The following is a 26960-nucleotide window of genomic DNA, read 5'->3' on the forward strand; positions in this document are numbered from 1 at the left end:
AACATTGTGCATGTGTTGGCATCAGTGCCTCTCGACACTCAGATCGGTGTGGTAATCTCCTGTTTTTAAGGGGTACTGAAGTCTGACGGGAGATCACGTTCCTCATCATCTCTGTTAAGGTATGCTCAGGAGTATGAGAGTGGAGTATCCGTCGGAAAGTCAACTCTCAGATTCAGTAGTAGCGTGATAATTTCAACTCAACTCATCTATATTTACAGAGCACTTTAAAACAACCATATATTGCTCTCTACCAAGTGCTGTACATGGAGCAAATATCATATAAACAACAATAAAGCAACAAATTAATGATAAAGATGGGAGAGAGCAGCAACAGTTAGATGAAGATCAAGTATGAGTCATGCCGTCATGTGTCAAGGGTCGTGTTTTAAGGATGGATAAGGGATTCAAAGTTCAATATGACTTTGGACGAGCAATTTTGCTCATCAAATTGTTGTGACTGGTTGTTATTTTGATGTATCAGTTGCTAAGCCGGATTCATTTTATTTGTCACTTTTATTGTGTTTCCATATTCCGCTACTCCCGTAACAGTGCTACTGACGCAGACATGGACCCAGCAGACACAGACACAATCCATCGCACCACAGATGTCACCACCTGTTCCAAATCGCACATCCACTTCCATTCACAGAGTGATCGTCTCACTGGCTGTTGCTTTGCTTTTTCACTGGGAACCCATCCTGCCGCTTCTCCTTGATGGGTCGCATAGCCCTTCACAAGCTTCACCTGCTATCACCCTCAGCCTTCTCGCTCGTCCTAGTTTTTTCGTTCTTTCTCCATTGTCCTTTTTTACAAAGCTGTAAAAATGTTAACAAAAATAGCCCACTCGGACTTATGTACAAGGATGGCCCTTTCTTCATCGCAAACAACAATGGTACATCGATCACAATAAAAAAAAATGTAAACATCTCAATAACTCTTCACATTCCCTTGAACATTAATTGCAGCTTGATAATGACATATCATGCTGTTCACAAGTCAATTTATTGTTCTCTAAGGCATTATATTGCACTCCTCTTGAAAGTCAGCCAACAACCCAATGAGATTCTTGGATGCGTAGTATTGAGCCTCTACATCGCGAGTCAGCTGGTCCTGAGGATTTTCAATCAGATTCAGCACCTCACCCGCCGTTCCCTGATGATGTGACCTTGGTGATCTGGAACCTTGTCGCCAAGAAAATGAAATCAGGCCCCTGTTGTTCATGGATGGGGCAAAATCACTTGGATTAAGACTATTATTAAGGCCATATGGTTTATGGTCATATGACTGTGGTTTTCACTAAATGTAGGAGCAAATCTGTACCGAGCGGACACACCTGGCCATACTGTATATGTACTGTATATGTTTATGGTATATGTCCATTTGGGGGAATGATATTAGAGAGCACACATGACCAAAACATTCGCATTACTGTTTTTGTAACATGAAACACTCGTTAGAAGTTCGGGATACAGTATGTCTATAATGTCTCTTCATCCGATGATCCAATAGAAATGGAGTGAAGGAAAATCCTTATCATCACCTTTATTCAGATCTTCACTTCAGACTGGATTTGCACTACATGATTGATATGCATCCCCGTTTGCCCCTTCCAATGTGTCCTAGCCAGAATCGGAGATGCAAGTGAAAAAAAGGCATGGAACTGGATTGCCTCCAAAACAAACCTTGCTTAAATTTGAATAAAAATCTGATATGAATTCGATAGCTGCCAATGGGATAAATCAGGGCTAAACACTGTAACTGCGGGCTATATGAGTCATTGAATTCACAGGTTAATCATACAACCAAGCAAACAAAAACATTATCGACACAAAAGCCAAAATTTGGCATTGAAGACCTGCAGAGTGAGCCATAACGTCAAAGCAGATGTTTTTTTTTTCTTCCCCACAATTTTGTTCTCAGAGAAAACAAATAGGGGTCAAAGTTAGTCTTCTATTATGATGCAATCGGGTATTGAAATAGGATATTTTAGTTTTTTACCTTTAAAAGAAAGGGGTTGGTTTATCAAAAATGCCACATGCAAGCCACTGGCTTTCCTTCCATGAACTCATGCTTGCTTACAACTATGAGGTTACAATGTGCTTTTGTGAGCATCAGTGAACCACTCCCTTACATGATTGAATCAGGCTGACTGGAACGCAACTGGCAGACACACAAGGCAATTGTTACAAGTACAAATTAATCAGGTTACAGACAGTTCGGTCTCTGTGTTTTTACAGTCCTCTGTGAAGTCTGAGTTCAAATGGATTGGAATAAGTTTCTTTCTTTGTTTGATCAAATTATGCGCGACTTTGAATGCTAGATGGAGAAGGCGCTCCTTTGAGCTCATTTTGACGGGTAGGTTCACGAATGAAGTGTGGCTTGTTATCTGGAAAAAGTTTATTGAATTGTTATTCTATCAATTAAATTCTTCACAGAATATCATCATGATGTCATAACAAACTAATATATGCAGTACAGTGCTACTTTACAGGTTGTAGACTGTCTTCACATTGATAGTTATTCATTTGGGTTACGAGTAATAAAGGGTTGCAACAAGGTTGCAACAGTCGCATCAAACAACATTTCAAGGTCACACGCTGTGCTCAATGAACCGCCATCACGCAGCATAGAGAAGGCACTCTCGGTTCTCATTGTATTTAGTACTGTATTTAGTACACTTGATTATTTGAAGACTCATTTTTATCCATATTTTGGCCCTTTCTGGTGTGGAAAAAGGCAGACAATTCTATCTCTGAAAAGACTGTCTTCTAAGATTTAATTTTGGCCTGAGGTCTGTTGAGACTGGATTTGTCCCGCAAATAAGGTCAGAAAAGGGTGGGGGCGCCAATTTTCTCCATTATGAGTTTGTAATGATATCCTCCCGACAACTCAGACTGAATCTTATGTGTGTCTTGTTTTGTTGGATTTGGATTGGATTTGCCTTTATTAGTCGCAGTGGAGAAATTTACATTTCACAGCAGCAAATTTATGAAAGAAATGAAAGTAGAAAAGCAAAACACAGGAGCTGCTGGAAAGGCAGCCACTCTCGCGGCTTTGACTACAGTGTTTGATATTTTGATGTTTGTTTGCACTCTGGAGTGGTTTGAGATCCTGGTTGTTAGACAGACGATTTTGTGTTAGCCTCGGTTGCTCTGATTGCTCTGGTGCCCGATATGGGAGGAGGGATATAGATGTTAAAAAAAGGACAAGTGCAAAAAGAGAAATTGCTGGAGTTGAGGCAACTTATTTTCAGGTAAAGCACAGCAGTGAGCAAGTAAACTGGTCAACTCTCGCAGGATGTGTTCTGGCTGACTGATAATATGACAATGGCATTTTTGAATTGCAACTTGCACCAGGTTCAAGAGTATGTCAGTGGCACAACAAAAGAGTTTTAAGTTATTAACCTGTGCCTTTCAGGCAGAAATGTACACATATGCTAGTTGCAGCTAGCACTAATTGAGTGGTTCTTAACCTGGGTTCAATGTATACTGCACTTGGAGAAGGCGTTTGACCGAGTTCTGTGGAGGGTGCTTTGGGAGTATGGGGTCCTTGAGAGCTTTGAAAGGCGCTTAAAATCTAATGTATTATCATGATTATTATTATTATTACAGTAAAGTCTCGTTATATTGATATCGGTTATATCGATAGTACTGCTTATTACAATACTATTTCTATGAACGCAAGGAAAAAATTTACATGCCGCAGGATCGGATATATCGATAGTCCGTTATATCGATATTTTTTCCGACTCCCGAGAATATCGATATAACGAGACTTTACTGTATTCTTCTTCTTCTTCTTCTTCTTCTTCTTCTTCTTCTTCTTCTTCTTCTTCTTATTATTATTATTATTATTATTATTATTATTACAACAGGAACGCCTGATACGGGCCGTTCGGTCCCTATATGACAGATGTCAGAGTCTGGTTCGCATTGCCGGCAATAAGTCGGAATCGTTTCCAGTGCGGGTTGGGCTCCGCGAAGCTGGGCTCTTTGTCACAGATTCTGTTCATAACCTTTATGGACAGATTTCTAGGCGCAGCCAAAGCGTTGAAGTGTTCCATTTTGGTGGCCTCAGTATGGCATCTCTGCTTTTTGCAGATGATGGGGTAGTGTTGGGGCCTTCAAGAGGAGCTCGCCTTTCGCAGCCAAATGTGAAGCGGTTGACAATGGTTCTCAGTCGGAAAAGGGTGGATTGCCCCCTCCGGGTACCAGGAAATCTTGCCTCAAGTGGAGGAGTTTAAGTATCTGGGAGTCTTGTTCACGAATGAGGGTACGATGGAGCGAGAGATCAACAGGCGGATCGGTGCGCCGTCTGCTGTGATGAGGACTTTTTACCGATCTGTCGTGGTGAAGAAGGAGCTGAGCCAAAAAGCAAAGCTCTCAATTTACCGGTCGATCTACGTCCCAACCCTCATCAATGGTCATGAGCTATGGGTCGTGACCGAAGGAAAGAATTGCCGGATACAAGCGGCCGAAATGAGCTTTCTCAGTTGGGTGTCATGGTTCTCCCTTAGAGATAAGGTGAGAAGCTCGGACATCCGGGAGGGGTTCAGAGTCGAGCCGCTTCTCCTCCACGTAGAGAGGAGCCAGGACGAGATGGAAGAAGTGGCTGGAGAGAGGGAACTCTGGGCTTCCCTACTGAAGCTACTGCCCCCCCCCCCCCCCGCGACCCGACCCTCAATAAGCGGTAGAAGATGGATGGATGGATAGATGGATGGATGGATGGATGGATGGATGGATGGATGGATGGATGGATGGATGGATGGATGGATGGATGGATATATATATATATGGATATAGATATGTAGATGTGTAGATATATAGATATATAGGTATATAGATATATAGATATATAGGCGACCCGGTAGTCAAGTGTTTAGCACAGCGGCTTCACAGTGTTCGAGTCCCGGTCCGGCCTCCCTGTGTGGAGTTTGCATGTTCTCCCCGTTTGTCCTTGTGTGCCCTGCGATTGGCTGACAACCAATTCAGGGTGTTCCCCGCCTCGTGCCCAAAGACAGCTGGGATTGGCTCCAGCACCCCCCGAGGAATAAGCAGTAAAGAAAATGGAATGAATATATATATATATATATATATATATATATATATATATATGTTGACGTTTTCTTTAGGAGTGACCAGGTTGAGTATATTACAGGAACAACTCAAATAAGATGGTTTGGACATGTCCAGGGGAGAGAGAGTAAATATATTGGGCGAAGGATGCTGAGTCTTTAACTGTCAGGCAGGAGACCAAGAGGAAGACAAACATGCAAACTCACACAGGCCGAAGCTGGAATTGACCTCGGTACCTCTGCACTATGGGCACGACGGCTAACCAGTCGCTCGAGAAGTTATGAATGCTCATTGCAAATGACTTCACCAGTAATCGCACCAGAATTGCTGCAGCCACTATGCAGGGTGCTAAACACGATATCATCACAGCCTCATTCTATTTCAGCTACGTTTTAAATGATTTGTTCTTCCATGGATAAACTTGGGTCTCGCTTATACCCCACTGGCAGTTGTCCTATCTGCAGTGTTATCATGTATCTCCTTGTAAAGCTACCCTTTCCTGACTACTTGGGTGGAAGTTCTATTTATATTGTCTTGCATTATCAGGCAGGTAAAGAGATAACAGATACTTAGTCACAATCAGTCAAGACAAGATATAAATAGCAGAAATGATTGGAATAAGTATTTATTTTAAATACAGGAAACAACAATCCTTAAACCACCAGTGTATAGAGCTCTTGTTGACAGTCAGATGAAATTATTCATTCATTATACTTCGTTGCTTGTCCCTTTGTGAAGTTGAGTTAACTTCACATGCATTATTATTATTATTATTATTAATAATAATAATAATAATAATAATAATAATAATAATACATGTCATTAAAAGAGCCTTTCAAAATTCTCAAGGTCACTTTATAGTCACAGGATTGTCGTAGTTTACATTGCTGTTTTAAACTGAAAATGTTCAAGATTACAGTGTGAATGGTGTGTCATCTATTGCTTTATTAGCTTCTCAATAATATTAAGAACCGACATGAAGTATTTGACCAGTGATTGGTGAACTCAACTGTCGATCTTACAGCTCTCATACATTTGACAGATGAACGGAAATAGTGTACTTTGTAACAGCTCGTCCTCTCCACAATGCAATGCTAGCAACATACTGCTTCCCTTTTTCTTTATTTTAATTCAGGCGTTGACGTTTGTAACTCGTTGCATCTCGGCTACTTTGGCTTGAGTTTGTGATTAAATAATCGGCACAGAGAAGAAGGCGGATGACTATGCGAACAGAAACGCCACAGTCAAAACGAACGGTTCAGACAATATGCACAATGTTAGATTACATTATTTCGTTAAAATAAAATGTACACAATAACAATATTGACTGCTCCCCAATGTTAACATTGTTAACTATACTGTGACTTCAGCTTACCTTTCTGAGTTTTGTAATAACGGATGACGTTCAGTGTAGTGGTTGTGAGCTCATGTGTGGTGCGAACCGTGCGTTTTGCCATCCTAATTTTGCAACAAAATAACCATCCATACATTTTCCGATTCACTTACACAAGGGTTGTGGGGGGTGCTGGAGCCGATTCCAGCTGTTTTTGGGTAAGAGACGGGGTATACCCTCCCAATCACAGATCATGCATTGACAAATAAACATCACACTCAAATCAAAGGACACTTGAAAGTGCTCAATCAGCCTGCCATGCATGTTTTTGAAATGTGGGAAGAAACCGGAATACCCACAAGGAGAACATGCAAACTCCATTGCGAGACCAGTATGGTGCCGGCCAGTTGAGCACTATGTTGATTTAAATAAGCCATTAATTCAAATTAATAATCCTCTGAGTTTCTTCCCTTTCTTTTGAGGTTGCACGCCAACGAATGGTTGTGAGGTTGGCCTTAAACATAAACTCTCATGTTTCTTTCTGTCTTGCTTTCATTCCTAAAAAGGCAAACTGTGTTAAAATGTAAATTTCAAACTATAAACAAGGTGACTTGTAAAGCCATGTAGTTCATGCCGAGTTCATTCAGTACCAAATCCCAAGTCAAGTCGTTCTCCAGTTTTTGCAAGTTCGCCAGTTCTAAATACAGCACTTCAAGTCTGCCTCGAGTCAAGTCAATTGACTAAAGTCCCCCATCTCTGGTCAGTTTACAGGACAGGGACAGTGGTGTCATGACATCGGTGTCGTCAATCAGTAGTTGTCCCAATGTGACTCAGAATGAGGTAGTGGACAGCTCTGACAGAAGCGAGCTCACCTCACATTTCCACTAGTCCTGTCTTGCTGAAATGACAGTTTTGTGCTGCTTTAACTCTATACAAAAACTCTGATGAAAAAAAAATAAGTAAATACTGTTTTGACACAAAGAAGATGAGGTAGGTGGTGATGTATGTTTGGGAGGGATTCAAGGCGCTCCTTTCTAACTTCATTACTTGTAGTTTAAAAACCCTGGGGCCTATGTAATGAAGGACCCTGCACGGGCTCATGGCACGTGAGTGTTGGTAGCCCTAATGGGGACCAGTCATGAAATGCCTTCTTTTCTTGAACGGCAAACTGCTCTCTGCTCCATTTGGATGCACATCCTGTAAAGCAGATGAGCTGAATGTTTGACTGTGAAACAAGACATCTTCTAACGCTTTGGGGCACCGCCTTCCTTGTGCAACTTGCAAAAACACATCTGTCGTACATTACTGCAAATATACATGAGAAAGTCCTCACTGTACCGCTAATTTGCAGACACCTAGGAGGGCTGACATTATTGACACAATATATTAGATCACAAAAGTGAAGAAAAGACCAGTATAATAATAATAATAATAATAATAATAATAATAATAATAATAATAATAATAATAATAATAATAATAATAATAATAATAATAATAATACATGTCATTTATAATGTACTATATGAAGATATTATGAATGGGTTTAAGGTCTTTCATAATTATTGTTATCAATGGGGTACAAAGTGGGAGTGTTGCACTCAGAAGAACTGCATCATGACATTTTTATCGTTGCTTTTATATGCTCCAACTACAGTACAATACATAATTTATAGTGGTGTTGTATTTTATCCACTGTAGCAATCAAAGGTTTGGAAACATAGATATGTGTTGTCAATGTTGTCAATCAATACTTAATACATCAAAGTAATATATGTATGACATTCTTTGATGTGTAGCACCATAATCAATCACTGTTGAAGACTGCAGTGCCAACAGTGATTGATTAGAGTGTTAAATTGTAGTTGTACCAGAAGGGTTACATTTATCATCGAGAGTAAAAATTACTTTCACGGAATCAAGAAAACTCGGGAGGATTTGCAGAAAATGATCCTGTTTCGGGTCGAACTACGCGCCCCGGAATGACGAAAGGTGGACCCAAACGAAGCATTCCCATTGGTGCTTATTCAAAATGAATGACGTAGGATACTGACGTACACGACCAAATTATGCATCTGGCCTCTGGTTTGAATTATTGCTTCAGCCGCGGGTGGTTTTACGTGAATGAAAAGAGTCATCGACACGTGCACGTTTTATGCAGTCACCACATTGCATTGAGTCATTTCAATGCCAAGCATTCATCTTACGCTGGAGAAAAAGAAAAAAACAACACATTAATTTAAGAAATTAATTAATTTAAAGACATCAGAAATGCGCGTTACGCATTATACTCGCTCATTGGGCAAAAAAAGGGCATAACGCCAAACCTGAAGCATATCAACCTCTATGGACTGAAATATTCTTATTTAATACGAAGTAAGTGCCGACGCGCGGCAGAGTTGACTGAGAGTTGCGGTTATGCCACCTACCTTGAAGCAGCCGACGTTTGCTCAATGGTCCTCCGTAGAAAGATGCGGTCAACACCGCTGCGTGCGGTACAGCTCCAGTGTGAGGGAAAGCTTCGATAGTTTGATTGTCGATGTTTTCATAGGACTCTCATGAAACCTCTCAATGCGATGATTGCCCCAAAAACGTTGACGAAAGACAAAAAAAGTAATATTGGCGTTTCCTCAGAAGCCAACGCTCAAAAAAATGACAATTTTGTTCTCGTGCCTCACTATCATGGCACCACGTGCCTCTTGTAAACATAACGATGTCAGTCAAATTCGACATCAATGTAAAAAGTAATGCTAAAAAATATTAATATTACTCCCCATCAACGTGTTCATGTAAGGTTGAAAACCATTTTTTTCCAAAAGTGCTCACACTTGCACAAGTCAGTCATTTGAGGCATTGATGTGAGGATAGCCTGCTCCAGCATCCAAGTCTCACAAAGAAGAGAAGTGGCCACAAGTCATTGGTGCTGTTTCAGCTGTCCCAAAGCCCCTTTACCGGGTTGCACCAGGTTGTCGTGTTGTTTTAATAGGAGGGGGGTTTTTTGGGGGGTTGTGGCTGGGGATGGGGGTTGGGGTGGTGACGAACAAGATGAGGGGGAGAGGAAAGAGAGGCGGGGGTTTTGGGGGACCCATACATTCAAACTCAGAGGAAAAGAGGAGGGGTCTCTGCGTCTCCATCATAGTAGAGCACGACCGTGGCTTCGTGCTTTTTCCCCTTTTTTGAATGATTCTCCCAATAATAAACGATACTTATTCTGACAGTGTCCAAATGCAATTTTGGGGTTTCCTTCTGATGTATATAGTACTTGACATTAAAGTTGATGCTTGGGATGACAGACTTTGTTAAATGTTCAGGAGTCCTACATGGACCACCAGCTGGATGGGGGGCGGGGTGAGGAAACAGAAGAGTCATCTGTGTGAGAAATGCAGCTGCAGTTGTGCAGCTGTAATCGGGTTTTTTTTTTTTTTTTTGCTGGTGCAGTTACAAGATTCGATCAGCAGGCAGTGCTGAAATACGCTCCCATGGTGGCAAGACGGAGTCATAAAACTGCTGACTCAGTCACTGATGCTATATTTATTTTCTTTCCCACGGTTATCAAGCAAAAGACAACTACAGCAGTGTTGTAAAATTTTAACGCAATTCAGAATCAGAATCAGATTCAGAAAACCTTTATTCGTCTCTCAATGGGGAAATTTGCAGTCAACAATTTGCAATTTGAAATGGGGTGGGGAGCTGAAAGGATAGAAAATAAGCTATTCTAAGCATAGAAAAATAAAAATGTCAACTGAATACTGTAAATGTGCAAAACCGTTTAATAAAAAACTGTACATAGTGCAAGTATCAAGGAAGGCATATTGATATATGTAGCTGGATTGCATCAACCCATATTTACAAGTGTCCATTTTTTTTCTTCACATGTGATCATTGAGAATTGCAAAGCCTGACAGCAGTCGGTATGAAGGAGCGGCGGTACCTCTCCTTCTTGCAGCGCGGGTGTAATAGTCTCTGGCTGAACGAGCTACCCAATGCGTCTGTGTAAGCTCTCAGTCGTACAGGAGTGGTCCATCGATGAGAAGGTTTCTTCAGCCATCATCTGTACAAATTTGAAGGTTTCGGACGTTTCGCATCCTATCCAAGAGGCTTCGTCAGCGAACTAAAGTCTGACTGGTCGTATCGGCCCTATTTATATATCCCTAATGTCCAGACATGGCGGTGCCGGACACCGCTATGATAGGTTCCTACTCTCAGGTTGGGGGTAGCAGAGGACCAATCCTTGTGGCCCCACTGATTGTTCCTACATTCCTGACTAACGACTGGCACCTTTCAAACCACTATGTTCTTTCGCTAAGATTTTAACCTCATTGTCGTCAAATGAGTGGTTGCTAGCTTTTAGGTGCAAATGTACTGCCGATTGAGGCCCACTGCGATGTTGATAAAGTCTTTTTTTGAGAATTCGTTGAGTCTCCCCAATGTACTGCTCTTTACAATTTTCATTCTTACAATGTATTGAATAAACTACATTACTTTGTTTTTCATTTGGTAGCCTATCTTTTAGATGCACTAATTTTTGTCTTAACGTGTTTATCGGTTAGAAATAAGTAGGAATTCTGTGTTGCCAGAGGACTCTTTGTAATTTTTCAGAAACTCCTGCAATGTAAGGTACTGCTACTCCTCTCCTTTTTGTATCTTGAGAATTTTTGGTTTCATTCCCTATTGTTTCTTTCTGACATTTGTACCTACAGTTAGTGAGTGCTCTCCTGATATGTTTTGACTCCTTTTCTCTACCTTCAATGCTAGTTGGTATTAGTTTAGCCTTATGCTGGAGGGTTCTGATAACTCCCAGTTTGTGTTGTAAAGGGTGGTTAGAGTCAAAAAGTAAGTATTGGTCAGTGTGCATAGCCTTCCTAAAGACTTCTGTTTTTAGCGCTCTGTCCTCTTTTATAATTACTTTACAATCCAAGAAGGCTAGTTGGTTCTCTTTAATGTCTCACGAGTAAATTTAATGTTGATGTCTACAGAGTTGAGGTGATCTGTGAAGGATTGAATTTCTTGTTTTTTAATTATGACAAAAGTATCGTCCACATATCTAAACCAGTGTCTAGGTTTTGTCCCCGGGAAGGATGTGAGGGCCTGTTTCTCCATCTCTTCCATGTATAGATTAGCCACTATGGGTGAAACTGGTGAGCCCATAGCACAACCATGAATTTGTTTATAAAATTTATCCCAAAATTGAAAATACGTAGTATTAAGGCAGATTTCCAATAATTGGCAGATGTGATCCGCTTTAAGTTTGGTTCTTTCATGCAGAGAGACGTCCGCCAGCAGTCTCGTCCTCACCACTGAGACTGCTGCTGGGGTTGGGACAGATGTAAAGAGAGAAGTCACATCGTATGATGCCAAAGTTTCCTCAGGTTCCAATATGAGGTCTTTGATCCTCTCTACAAACCCTGTGGTGTTCTCTACGTGATATTCTGTGTTACCAACCAATGGAGCTAAGATAGTTTTTAAATATTTGGCTACATTGTATGTAGAGGAGTCAATGCTACAAACAATGGGTCTGAGGAAGCCTCTTGGATAGGAGGCAAAACGTCCGAAACCTTCACATTTGTACAGATGACGGGTGAAGAAATCTTCTCATCGAGCTACCCAGTGCTGTCAGGGTGGGCAGGAGGGTGTGAGAGGGGTTGTTCATCATAGCTTTTAGTTTAGCTAGCGTCCGTCTGTTGCCCACCTCCTCCAGAGAGTCCACCGAGCAGCCCAGGACAGAACTGGCCCTCTTGACAAGGCGCTCCAGTCTTTTCCTGTCCCGGGTGGTGATGCTGCCTGACCAGCAGACAATTCCATAGTGGATGGCTAAGGACACCACAGAGTCATAGAAAGTCTTAAGGAGTGACCCCTGAACCCCAAAAGACCTTAGTTTGCTGAGTAAGAAGAGGCAACTCTGTCCCTTTTTGATTAGGGCATCCGTGTTTGTAGTCCAGTCCAGTTTATTGTTAAGAGTGACACCAAGGTACTTGTAGTCACCTTCTGAATGTCCGAACCCTGGATGTTCAACGGTGCAAGTGGGGATTGTTTCCTGCAGAAATCTACTAACAGCTCTTTCGTTTTCCCGGTGTTGATCTGGAGGTGATTCTGCTGGCACCAGTCCACCAAGTCGCTTGTCAGTCCCCTGTTCTCCCGATCGCCTCCCTCTGTAATGAGGCCGACAATAGCTGAGTCGTCAGAGAACTTCTGAATGTGGCAGGTTGGGGTGTTGTAGTTGAAGTCCGAGGTGTAGAGGGTGAACAGAAATGGAGCCAGGTCGAAATTCTGTGTTTAAATTATTTGTTATGTGTGTATTTAAGTCATTAGAGAGAAAGAGAGAGAAGAGAGAGAGAGAGAGAGAGTTAAAGGGAGTGTGAGAGAGAAAGAGAGAGAGAGAGAGAGAGAGAGAGAGAGAGAGAGAGAGAGAGAGAGAGTCAAAGAAAGAGCGAGAGAGAGAGAGAAAGACAGAGAGACAGAGAGAGAGAGAGAGAGAGCTAAAAGGAGAGTGAGCGAGAAAGAGAGAGAGAGAGAGAGAGAGAGAGAGAGAGAGAGAGAGAGAGAGAGAGAGAGAGAGAGAGAGAGAGAGAGAGAGAGAGAGAGAGAGAGAGTCAAAGAAAGAGCGAGAGAGAGAGAGAAAGACAGAGAGAGAGAGAGAGAGAGAGAGAGAGAGAGAGAGAGAGAGAGAGAGAGAGAGAGAGAGAGAGAGAGAGAGAGAGAGAGAGAGAGAGAGAGAGAGAGAGAGAGAGAGAGAGAGAGAGAGAGAGAGAGAGAGAGAGAGAGAGAGAGAGAGAGAGAGAGAGAGAGAGGGGCGGCGCCCCGGTGGTCGAGTGGTTAACATATGGACTTCACAATTGTTCAATTCCAGCTTCGGGCTGGGAATTTGGGCTGAGCGGCCCAGTAGTTGAGTAATTGTAATGAAGAATTCTAAACAGAGACTTGTGGCATTGGTTATGTGGTCAACTGGCTGTAAATGATAATCTACAATGGGCACACCTTTTACACCTGTTTGAAAACCCTGATGTTTTAAAACGGTTTCCATTCAGAGGAACATACCTTATTTTTACAAGAGCCACCTGCAAAACATCGATTATTTCAAACTTGCATACAAATATCATCTTTTGAAACAACTGGAAGTCTATTTGAACAATCCGAGGCAACCAATGTTTTGGTGACTGAGGAGTTTATTAGTATCGGAATCGAATTTGGTGTAAAAAAGCCGACGACATTCATACATACCTGCTTGTACGTTCAAACTTATTCAAACACATTCAAACAAACTCATAAGAACCTACAAACATACTCATGAGTCCGTCCAACCATACTCGTGAAAATGTTCATACAGTATGCACTTGCAAAAATGTCCGAACGTACTTGTCGGTTAAAAGTAACAAATGTAGCATTTTCCCCAAATCCCACGAGGTATTGACTTGTGCATGCATTATGAGGAAAAAAATACAAAATGCAAATCACCCACTGCAGCCATAATAAAACCATTACATTAAAAATAAAAAACACTAACATATTTCAGTTGTTATAATTAGAAAATGTGTTTTTTTCCTCATAATGTGCACAGGGTATGTGCATGCGGAAGTAAAAAGCCCATTGCGTTGTGGAAAAAAATGCAGAATTAAAACCAAGCACTGCCGACATAATAAAACTATACAATTACAGGTTAATGGTGTTTAAGCATACATATATAATGTAGGCCAATTGCTCAAAATAAAGAAATACAGGAATAATTTAATTAAACTGCCTTTTAACTGACTGTTTAAGCTCTCAGATGTACATGAGTGGTTCATCGATGAAAAGATTTCTTCGGCTGTCATCGGTACTTCTTTGAAGGTGTCCTTCGTTTCGCTTCACATCGAAGAGGCTTTGTCAGCGAACGAAAATGATGATGTATGAAATTCAAGTATATAGAGGTTAAGGATTATTTGGAATTGACATTATAATTTAGATTTTGGATTGTCACAATCATGTGGCGCATTGATAAATCCCAACGTTGTGAAAGTGTGGAGCACACTTGGATGAGGTACTGACTTGAACACAGTCTCATCCACACTAAGAGATATCAACTTTTTAAAAACTTTTTTGAACTGCACAAAATAGTGGGAAACTAATCTTTACAGATATAGCTAGCACATTTGCAGAAGCATGATTGTGAATGTTCCCATCCGGCAAGTCTTGATAGGCGATCAAATCCTTCATAAATCAGACTTCAGGCAAAATGCTGGTGTAATTAATTCGGGGAATTTCAGTCAGTTGTGGTCTATGCTATCAAATGCAGGATTTTCGCCTCTTAAAGCCAGAATCGGGAAGGAATTTGTCTCCGGAAGAACAGGCTGCACTCGTATCATCATAACAAGGACATGACAAATATGTATGGAAGGGAATTCCGTATTTTAAGTAAACCATTGTGTGGTAGTACCATCCAATGACAGCTGTGAGACAATGTGCAAAGTATGAGACAAAGATAAAATTATCAGTCGGAAAATATAATGTGATAACACTTGTACAGTTGGTGCAGAAAAAAATGGAAAAATTTTAAAGTGACCAGAAGCTGTATTTGTGTTACAAGTAGTGTGTAATTATGCAAATTTAAAATGTCTGGTGCTGGAACTACACTGACTATAATGGGACGCTGTTCCACAGAGCTGTGGAAAATTGCAAGGATACACTATCTAGGTACTGTTGTAGGGTTACTGTTGAGGGAGTTAATGTCTAAAAAGAAGATGCTGTTTAAGTGCGTACTGGATTTGATGCGCATGGATCGTAGTGGCTGCCTGAGGGGAGAAGCTGGAAAAGGTGGTGGGCAGGGTGCGGTGGGTCCTGCAGTATTTTTCTGTGATCTTGTTTCTGGTCTTGTGGTGCCCTCAAGATTGCGTTGGGCGGTGCCAAGTGCATGGAATGAGGCTGGGGAAAAAAGCTATAATTTGCGGGCTTTCTGAGGAGCTTTAAAGGACAACCGACGTCTCCGGACAAGTTGTGTTCATAATTTGTAAAATGGCTTCAAATGACTTCTACTGAGCGTATTTTACAAAGATTCCACCGCATATAGCTATATTTTACGTTTTAAGACTCGTGCTGAATATTCCCATAGTGTTGTTTTTGAGTTGGTGACGAGTCCGTACGTGACGTCACTGAAGGAACGTCCCTGACCGAAAAAAAGGACACATTGTAGCAGTCCTTCCATCACGTCAATGATTGTTTGGTCTGAGAACCTAGTGTTGCACCAGAAAGAGCCAGAAGAAGGCATCCAAGCTCCATGGAAGGAATTTATCAGCCTGTGGAAACGGGCTGGTTCATTCCTCACAACAGCTCGGTGGCCATGTTCTGCCTCTTTTTGGGTGAGACATTTCCCCCCAATGTTGCCTCAAAATGGCACGGAATAAATTATTTAATCGATTGCAAACATGTATGCTTTCCTCTTCAGAACTATTTGAATCATATTCATAACTGGATGTGTAACAAGAAAGCATATTCTCTGAATCTGAAGCCATTGTTTTGATTCTCCAGCAATGCAAGACGTCTTGGCGTGACGTCATGAACTGGGGGCGGGACTTTCTGAAAATGCCCAACTCGCAGCTCAATTTTTTTGCAGATTTTGGACACTAAGTCATTTTTATTGGTGTTTTGCATTTGAATAAAAATATCATACTTCGTGTTTTGGGTATTTTAGATGCTATAAAACGTTTTTCTGATGTCAGTTAGGAAACAAAAAAGTGACGTCAGTTGTCCATTTGGGATGAGCCTGAATCTCTCACGCAATTAATCACGAGTGATTCAAATCAACAATCGCATCACAGAACACCATCTGAGTGCTGAACCTGCCCACCCATCCTCCGACGCTCTTCTTCAACTGGCCCAGTCTTTCAGAACCCCTGAGATGCCTGCTGCTGCAGAGGGAGAAGCAACGCAAATCAGCTAAATCTGCTTCTCCCTGGAGGAAGCTGCACCGTGGGCTCCGCATCTTCGTTGCATCTCTTCTGAATGGGTCAGGCACTTCATTAATCATTGTCCACCATTGGGACCACAAAACGCAGCCTGAGGGTGTGTGACAGAAAGACCTCTCCTGAATCATTTTAACGGATAGCTTGCCTGCCACTGTCTGCTCCCCCAAGAACTCAATTACCCTGTCTATCTCTCACTTTCTCTGTCTGTCTGTCTGTCTGTCTGTCTGTCTGTCTGTCTGTCTGTCTGTCTCTCCCCTGTAATCTTAGGACTACCTTGTTGAAGACCTCAGGAGGAACTCGTCTGCAAAATACTTTCAAAGCAATGAGATTCACTTTGATTCCCTCTACAAACAAATAATAATGTTCAACTAGTTTATGCAAGTCTGCATCTTGACAACTGTTGAGAGGCCCTTGAGAAAATATTCAAACCCTACCACACACTACAAAAAGGAATCCCGTCATGGAAAAAGAAAATCTCAGTTTTAAGTGAGAGACCATGTTGACATTGCAAAATGTGATGTACTTAAACATAGCAGTTCTTTCACAAAGCAATTAACCTTTTCATTTAAAAATGAGGATATTTGTGTGCGTGCATGTGCATGTTCATGTGTGTGTGTGTGTGTGTGTGTGAGGAGGGGGGCGGTGCCAGTGTGTGTGTGTGTGTGCGCGCGTGTGCGTGTGTGAGTGTGTGTGTGCTTGTGTCAGTGTTTTGCTTTCCCATTGTCCCTGAGGTTTGTTTCTGTTCAATTGGTGAAAAGAATTAACAAAACACATTTTCTGCTATACATCTTTAAAATACAGTAATTACATGTAGTTCATGACATGATTACAGCCCCTCCACCAACAAAATGTTCCCCAAAATGTTCAACAACAAACCAAAATGAACACATGACTTTGATGGAACTTTATGACAAAAAAAAAATGCTTGAGTATACAAACTGAAGTGTTTTGACTATGTTGTCACAAACTTGCCACAGTTAATACGTCTGTGTAAGCTCTCAGTCATACAGGAGTGGTCCATCGATGAAAAGGTTTCTTCAGCCGTCGTCTGTACTTTTTTGAAGGTGTCGGTCGTTTCGCTTCTTATCCAAGAAACTTTGTCAGCAAACTAAAGTCTTACTGGTAGTTTATGCCCTATATACAGTAAAGTCTCGTTATCTCGATATTCAAGGGAGTCCGAAAAAATATCGATATAACCGGGACTATCGATATATCCGACCCTGTTTGCATGTAATTTTCTCCGTGCGTAAATAGAAATAGTATCGATATAACCGGGACTATCGATATATCCGATATCGATATAACGAGACTTTACTGTATATCCCTACTGTCCAGACATGGCGGTGCCGGACTCTGCTATGATAGGTCCCTGCACTCAGGTAGGGGGGAGCAGAGGACTACCCACTGCAGCTGCTCCACTGATAGTTCCTGTCCTTCTGACTAACGACTGGCCTGATTGTTCCATTTCGACCGGTATCACCTCATCAGTATTACTAATCCAATGTTGCCTAAGCAGGCTATTGTATGAATGATCCAAATTGAACCTCACCAAACCAAACCGGTTTAATGAAGGATTTATTTGTTTTATGAAAATAACTTCTTTTACTCCCCTTTCAAACCATCTATGTTATTTCGCTAAGATTTTAACCTCATTGTCGTCAAATGAGTGGTTGCTATCTTTTAGGTGCATATGTACTGCCGATTGAGGCCCATTATCCCTGCTTTGTTAATAAAGTATTTTTTTGAGAATTTGTTTAGTCTCCCCAATGTACTGCTTGACAATGTTCATTCTTACAATGTATTGAATGAACTACATTACTTTGTTTTTCATTTGGCACCCTATCTTTTGGATGCACTATTTTTTTCCTTAAAGTGTTTATCGGTTTGAAATAAGTAGGAATTTTGTGTTGCCAAAGGACTCTTTGTAGTTTTTCAGAAACTCCTGCAATGTAAGGTACTGCTACTCCTCTCGTTTTTTACCAAGAAGCGGGATGCTTGTTGGTATTACCAACAAGCGTTGAAGGTAGAGAAAAGGAGTCAAAACATATCAAGAGAGCACTCACAAACTGTGGGTACCCTCTGTGGTCATTTAACAAATGTCAGAAAGAAAGAATAGGGAATGAAACCAAAAATTCTCAAGATACAAAAAGGCATATATATATATATATATATATATATATATATATATATATATATATAGGTGACGTGCAGTCAGGGGAGGCAGGTGAGGCTATATATTGTTTTATTTTATCAAAACTGTGTGCAGAGGTGAGGTACACAGTTCTCCTGCCTCATGACAGGGGGCGCTGGTGATTAGAGATTCTTCTGTGCCTCCTCAGCTGCAGAATAATAGAATTAGTGACAGCAAGCTACAGTAAACAGTTAGCAAGTTAAGTGCAACCATCCAGTCATTTTTTTCGTGTTGCTTGGCCTTATTTTCAGAATGGAGGATTACATATGTAAATTGAAAGAAATAGAGAGACTTTTAAAACGGAAGAATGCTTCTACAAAGAAGTTATCGATGTCTTTCTTCAGAAGGAGCGGTGCATGGACTTCATTTATAAGTAAAGGTAAAACAATAATGTTTTTTTATTTTTATTTTTTCTATGCTACAGTTTATGTAAAGAATGCTGACATGGCATTTTAAACAAAACATGTTAACTGTTGCCAATCAAATGGTGACATGTTTGTAAATCTGACTGTGATGACGTCAGTGCCTCACCAGCCATGAACCTCACCGCACTTCACTGGTCAGGCCACACCTTTGCAGTTAATGTCAATTCAAGGCAACTGCCACAATGGGTCGTTCATTAGCTACTACGCAACGCCCCACAAGGGACAATTTCAAAGTAAAAGACAAACAAGTAACATTGGACACAGTTTGCATTGCCTTTGCCTGCTTTCATGTTGATGTTGGCTCTTGAAAGTAATCCTTGTGGTGTCTGACTTGACTTTAAATTGAGTTTGGCCTGACCTATTTACTGTACAAACAGACTTTTTCAATTTCCAGTGATGATGCGCACTGCATGTGCACATAACTGATTTGATTTGAAATTGTGTTTGCAGAATTCATAATTTGTACTTAGTACATTGAAAAAAAATTAGAATTGGTAAGTAGTGACAGAACTCGAGGGACGACGGGAGGTAGTAAAGGTTGGATCCGAAATACTCGGTGGAGACAGTGATTCAATAAAAGTCTTTACTGAGACACATGAGGCAAAACAGAAAATCAGACAAAGGAACGAAACGAACCAGACCTGCGTGCGGCTGGGTGACGGGGAACTTCCGAGAATACACCGGCACAGACCAAACGGTAAGGGTGGCTTTTATAGCCAGAAGGCACAATTAAAGAAATGGGGAACAGGTGAGTGAGTCCGGAGAGCAGGGAGGGGCGGGGCCCGCTCCAGGAGCAGAGGAGGATGAGACAGGAGGGGAGGGGCACGCTCCTGCCGCTGACGAGGATGTGACAGCACTGATGTACTTCATATCCTTGTCAGATGATTTGAAAGCAACAAGAAAGCGCATCTGCAGCAAACACATTTCGTCATCCCATCAGTTGACTTTTCGACTGCGCTGACACTAAACAGTTGAATCTGGATCACACACCATTTTCAGCAGTGACTGGCGATACACTAACATTACTTTTGTTTACCTTCTCTTATTGATGTTTTGTGTCCTCCCGTTATGAGCATTGTTTGAGAGGTCTTAATTAATAATTCAGGTCTTAAGATCTGTTGGAATTATGACATGAACAGTGTTTTTATTTCTGAAATAAAGCAATATTTTGTACTTGGTTCCCACACACCAATTAAAATTGCCAATTTCTGGACAGACCTAATGACACTTTTGGAAACTCAGCCAACAAAAAATATGCTCCTACACAGACACAAAAGGGAATAGGGCCAAAGCAAAAATAAATAAATAAATCAAATATTAAAGTCAGACGTCTGAGATTAAAGTCAGAATTCTGAGAATAAAGCCAGACTTCTGAGATACAAGTGAGACTCTGGCCAACATTATTTTCATTCTTTGTTGGACCACTTCCTCTTCAGCACAAAGGTCTATTTATTTTTTTATTTTTTTATTTATTAGTTATTTAAATACATAACTAATATATTAGTTATTTTTTCATTCATTATCCATCCATCCATTTTCCGTAGCGCTTACTCCTCATTAGGGCGTGGGGTGCTGGAGCCAATCCCAGCTGTCTTTGGGCACGAGGCGGGGGACACCCTGAATTGGTTGCCAGCCAATCGCAGGGCACACAAGGACAAACAACAGTCACTCTTACACTCACACCTCGGGACAATTTTGGGGTCTTCAATCTGCCTGCCATGCATGTTTTTGGAAGGTGGGAGGAAACCGAAGGACCCGCAGATAACCCACACGGGCCCGGGGAGAATCGGGGAGAACCGGCGACCTCTACACTGTGAAGCCGGTGAGCTAACCACTTGCCTACCGGCCCACTCATTCATTATTGGTATTTATTTATTCATTATTGTTATTTTATATTTATTTTCACAGATTATAATAATATATTTTAATCTTGTGTTATCGTATTTAACCCATGTCTATTATTATTATTATTATTATTATTATTTTGTTATTATTATTATTATGTTTGTTATTCTTATTTTTATGCTGATGTTGTTTTTCAATCAGCAGCTGAAAACACACCTGAGAGGTGTTGTTGGCTGAGCACCCCTCCTGTGTCTTGACTTTATCCTCCAAAATCACAAACTAATTATTCCACATCAGCCTTAGCCTCACCCTGACACAGACACCATAAGACTTGCAAATAAAACAAGTTGATCAATTATTTTTATTTGTTCATGTGCTTTTAAACCATGTATTAAATATTGTCTATTCAGTTAGCTAATGAGCAATTATCCCCTTCAGGTAAAACCGTTATGACGGTGGGCAGTTTATCATATTATCAGATTAAAGGGATCATGGAAAGGTTAATACCCTCAGTTGTTCAGAACTTTCATTTAGGTGTTAAATGGATTAAAAACCAATTGTGGATCTCAACGGATGAATAGTATTAGTTTGCATGTCTCAGCTGATTAATCACAAATTTGCTCAGTTTCCATTGTTTCCGTGGTTTTGAAGTGCATTTATCTGCAACAGCTCAATTAGGAAAACTCCCAAAATAGCCTGAAAATTGGAGGGTTTATGATGCCAAGTCATGTGCCTAAGTTGGATTATGTTACAAACATCACCCATATACGTACATAAAAATAAATAAATGACTAAATGAACAAAAAAATAAATTAAATAACTAAAGAAAGAAATACATAAATAAAAGATAAAAACAGTTGGGTGTGATACTATGGTAAAGACTGTGATTCATTTTCTCTTTCCTTCTTGAGGTCGATCTGGAAGTGTCTGCATCATATTGTTACCATATGTCTCTACTCCTACGTGTATTACAACTCGCATTGCATGACTACCTTATGCCTCAGTGAAAACTCTTTTTTGTAAGTTGATCATTTCCCCCGACTGGGATAGCTTTTCTTACAGTTCAGTAAACTGCACGAGCACATCACTGACATGGTGGCTCAGTAAAATATGACAAGGAAGCAATAGTCACTTATTTTGTGCATTTTCTGCGCAAAAACATCTAACTTAAAGATATATATAATTCAAAAGGATATCATTCAAAATCCGCAAATGAATGAGCTATCTCACTCAAGATCACTCAAATGTATTGTCGGTGCACTATTTGTAAAGGTGCATGTCAAATGAGACAGATAGTTTTTCATTCGATAAATTCGGTAAGTACATTATCTGGTATATATATATATATATATATATATATATATATATATATATATATATATATATATATGATTCTGATTCCCCAAGATGCTCTTTTTCCCTGATAGAGAAATTACTGTCTTAGGCTTGAGGCACAAATAAGCAATGTCTGCCATCTCAGGATGAACATCGTTATAGTAACTTAAAATTGACCCGCGCCAGGTGAGGAAATATCTTACTTTAAAAATTATATTTAAATGAGTAGGGGGACCTGTGGTAAACTGGTAAGCACATCCTCATCACAGTGCAAAGGTCCAGGGTTCGATTTTTCACCTCCTGTGTGGAGCTTTCATGTTCTTCGATTTCCTCCCAAATTCCACAAACAAATGCGGCAAGTTACTGGAAGACTTTAAATGGTCCGGCGTTGTGAGTGTAAGCACGGATGGTTGTTCTTCTATGTGTCATGATCTCGTTTGCGACCAACGGGTGGCGCTGTCGGCCCCGCCTGCACCTGCACAGGTGCTGGTTGTTACAATCAGTGACAGTTAAAAGGACTCCCGGCACGACCATTCTGTGTCGGGTAATTGTTGAACGCATTGTATGCTGTTGTATGCAATTGTATGCATTGTGTGCGGTGCATGTGTTTGTTTAACCTTGGCGGACTTTTAATCATGGTTTTCTTTTGATACTTTGTATTTTTTTCCGTTCAGATGATTTTGATGTTTTAGATTTTGTTCCTGCTGGCTTTATTTTATTACAATTTGTCAAACACAACCTTCTGCTCCCTCCTGCCTGCTTTTTGGGATCCGCACCCACCATCACCACCTTGCAAAATATGATACTATGACTGTGTGTACCCTGCGATTGGCTGGCAACCATTTCAGGGTTTCCCCTGCCGACTGCTCAAAGACAACTGAGATCAGCTCCAGCATACCGTGTCACACTTGTGAAGATAAATGGATCAAAAAATGTCCAAACCAGGGGCCATTTCAGTTGTGAGCATTTTGGGGCCGCTCTAAGTCGGCAGTGAAAATAAAAACTAAATTCTTGTTAAAATCATGTCGAAGTACATATTTTGAAAATGAAAGCTACTCCATACCAACAATGAGGGTCACCTTCTGTCTGCTCTGTCTAAGACTGAAACAAACATATAGGATGAAGCACACAACATTGATTGTATTCTTCCATAGAGAGTCAGTTGAGGTGCCGGTGTGGCAGTGATGGATAGATTATAACGATGGAGAAGAATATCTTGTTTACCTCAGGGAGCTCTTTCAGAATTTCCACATGTTGCAGGTAATGATGATAATATTTGTGTTGATTTGATTTAAGAGGGTTAACACCCATTTGTTGGGCTGTGCTAGGAATGCAGCGTATGCTTCACTGCAGATTATGTCAGTGTGTGTGAGCCGTGTCAAAAGACAGAAGAGAAGTAAACCCCACCCTTCATGTTGTGGTATTGTTGCCACAGTATCAGCTAATCAGTCCACTATGTAGAACTGAAGCTGCTTTAAGGGCCAACTTACTTCTTGCTTTTATTCCATCTCACCTCCTTTCCCGAACACATTGGTTTGATGTGTGGGAAACTGCTGAGGGTTATTTGAGGTCATGTCGACTTCTGGGTCACGTGCATTCACCAGCCCAACCCTACCCACCACCTCCCACCCCACCCCTAATAACAAGAACATGTACTTTACCCAGCATATGTTCGAAATAAAAAATCCCCCAAAATCCTCAAAGTCTTGACTCTGGGTAAAATAAAATCTAGAGAATTTGTATTATGATTACTAACAGCTGACATAGATTTTAAACCTTGATGGCCAAGCGTACAAGTGTCTTCAATAATTTCTCCAGGCTTGAAGAAAATGTAATAAATAGCGGAAGTGATAATGACAAACCATTATAAATAAAGTATGGCATTGTCACCATATATATATATATATATATAAGGTCACAAAATGTAAAACATCAAAATCATCTGAACAGAAAAAAGTATCAAAAGAAAACCAAGTGTAAAAGTCCGCCAAGGTTAAACAAACACATGCACATCATATAATGCATGCGATTGCAGACAAAGCATGCAACAAACAATGAACCGGATGGTCGTGCCGGGAGTCCTTTTAAGTGTCACTGATTAAAACGACCAGCACCTGCGAGGCTTCAGGCAGGGCTGACGTCGCTACCCGTTGGTCGCCAATGCGAACGTGGCGGTCCGCCACTGATCGGGACGACCAGCACCTGTGGAGGTGCAGGCGGGGCCGACAGCGCCACCCGTTGGTCGCCAACCAGATCATGACAGTACCCCCCCTTCAAGGGGCTGCTTCCAGAAGTCCCAACAGTCTCCCAAAAGGTCCACTCGCCAAGGAACAATGGTGGAGACGGCAACTGCTGCCTCTCTAGCATACGACGGGCGGCAGCCTGATGGGAACGGGACTCGGCCTGGGGTGGACGAAGATGCGGCACGGATCGTCGTGGGCGTGAGTGCGACGACGCATGGCTCAATGCGGACGTCGAAACGCCAGACGCAGAGTGGCACCCCGAACGGCCGTATGGGACCAGGTCTCGGCCGGATGCCGACGTGGGCGTGAACTGCCCGGCACCGCGAAACGAGACCAGTCCTGAGCCGCTCCGGGATCCAGCGGTGACTGGGGTCTCGGACTGACGTTGACACGGACGTTGCACGGCTCGTCGTGGATGCGACTCAATTCGTCATGCACAACGACAGCGTGGCTGGACGTCACCCAGTGTCACCCTGGACGGCCACCTGGAAGGAGGTCTCGGCCGGACGTTGACGTGGACGTTACGGCTCGTCGAGTGACGCAATTCAAACTCAACGAGGCGTGGCCTAACGTGGATGTATCATTGCCAGGCACAGGATGGAAATGAGACGGGTCCATTGTACCTGCGGGATCCGATGGTTGTTCGGTTCATTCAGTCACGGTTTGCGTGGTGGTGATGGCGGGTGCGGATCCCAAAAAGCAGGCAGGAGGGAGCAGGAGGTTGTTTGACAAATTGTATTAAAATAAAGGTCAGCAGGAACAAAATATAAAAAATCAAAATCATCTGAACAAAGAAAAGTATCAAAAGAAAACCAAGTGTAAAAGTCCGCCAAGGTTAAACAAACACATGCACAGCATACAATGCATGCGATTACGGACAAAGCATGCAACAAACAATGAACCGACACCGGATGGTCGATCCGGGAGTCCTTTTAAGTGTCACTGATTAAAACGACGAGCACCTGCGAGGCTGCAGGCAGGGCTGACGTCGCTACCCGTTGGTCGCCAATCCGAACGTGGCAGTCCGCCACTGATCGGGACGACCAGCACCTGTGGAGGTGCAGGCGGGGCAGACAGTGCCACCCGTTGGTCGCCAACCAGATCATGACAACACTAAAGCACAGGACCTTCCTTCGGATCTGGCGGAGTGATCTTCGGCGGAAGCACACGACCGAACAGCGCTCCAGCCGGCGCTACTTTCCACACCCCCTCTCATAGAATGCACACGTCGATCGCCTACTTGGAGCTTTTTGCTGATAATTTTACTATGATAGGACCGAAAAAAAACACTACAGGCTCGTGTTCAGCCCAAGAAGACACAAAATAAAATCACCGTCGCTGAGAAGAAGGACATAATTGACACGAACACGAACGAGGTGTGCGTTTGTGTGATTTAGTGGCCGAGCACGGCTATGCTAAGTCAACCATTGCTACCTTTCTTCGGAACAGAGAAGCCATCAAAGGTGCGTCTGTTGCAAAAGGTGTTTCCGTGCTCTCAAAGCGATGGTCTCTGTCAATCGAAGAAGGTGAAAAACTTCTGTTAATTTGGATTAACGAAAAGCAGCTATCCGGCGACAAAATGAGTAAAGCTATTTTATGCGAGAAAGCACGGCTAATTCACGCCGATATCGCCATGCGCCAACCTGGGAGTTTGCCGCTTATTGAGGATTTTGAAGCCAGCAACGAACATCTGAGAGCGAGGAGGAGATGGCTCCAGCATCATGTGAGCTCATAAAGGCAATGTTGGCAAAGTGGAATGATGTGCAGGCTTTTACCGAACAGTTCCATCCAGAAAAGACTGTGGCTTTGACAATCATCATGATGAACGATAATGTGATGCCTCAGCTTTGTAAGACCTTACAAGTCAGAAAGCTACAGGTGTCAATTAAGAGGTTTTTAATCAGCAAAAATGATGAGGAGTCTCCAAAGAAAAAAGAAGAGAAGTTACCAACAGTCCTTATGGAAGGTGACTCTCCATCCATAAGCCATCAACGACCATCAAAAAGGTAAATAAAACTTTATTTTACAGCACAGTTTATTTCTTTAATTACAGTCATCATGTAATGTGCCTCTCTTTCCAAACAGCAACTCCCTTTGACCTTCGACCTCCAACGCCATTCCATCAAGCCATCAATGACCATCACAAATGTAAATAAAGTGACTTTATGATACAATGCAGTGTATTTCTTTCATTACAATACAATATCACATTTATTATACATAGAATAAGTTATGTTGTGTGTAGTTTTAAGGCTTATTTAGTTGAAAAGTATTTTTTATGGAAACCCGGGAACGGATTATTCCCATTTTCATGGTTTCCTATGGGAATTTTTTTGATACACTTTTTGCCTTACACACTCCGTCTGGGAACCAATTAAGTTCGTAAGTTGAGGTTTCACTGTATATGGTTTATTTTCAACAGCAACATCTGCCTGTGTCCTTTTCACATCCAAGTGATCGTGTTGACGTGATGTCATCTCCAAAAATGAGCACACTGTCAGGTTGTGTGGTAGATGGAAGGAGCTAAAAAGCAGGCAGGGGGAGCATGGTCAGCTTGAAAATTTGTATTGGTAAAAAA

General features: G+C 41.7%; 1 protein-coding gene and 1 long non-coding RNA gene across 2 annotated transcripts in view; one reads left to right on the top strand and one right to left on the bottom strand.

The window, feature by feature from the left end:
• Positions 1-9326, bottom strand: part of has2 (hyaluronan synthase 2) — a 34249-nt gene extending 24923 nt beyond the window's left edge. Inside the window, exon 1 of the mRNA XM_088999366.1 lies at positions 8838-9326. The gene's annotated coding sequence lies outside the window, so the exon portion shown is untranslated. The remainder of the gene's footprint in view (positions 1-8837) is intronic.
• Positions 9327-20617: 11291 nt separating this feature from the next.
• LOC148896239 (uncharacterized) lies at positions 20618-26556 on the top strand. The gene is made up of 3 exons (XR_016115249.1): positions 20618-20781; positions 26312-26388; positions 26468-26556. It is a non-coding gene; the product is annotated as an uncharacterized LOC148896239 (long non-coding RNA).
• The last annotated feature ends 404 nt before the right edge of the window (positions 26557-26960 follow it).

This window comes from Hippocampus bargibanti, linkage group LG06 (genome assembly GCF_051943395.1).
Source record: "Hippocampus bargibanti isolate YZ-2025 linkage group LG06, ASM5194339v1, whole genome shotgun sequence".
NCBI lineage: Eukaryota > Metazoa > Chordata > Actinopteri > Syngnathiformes > Syngnathidae > Hippocampus > Hippocampus bargibanti.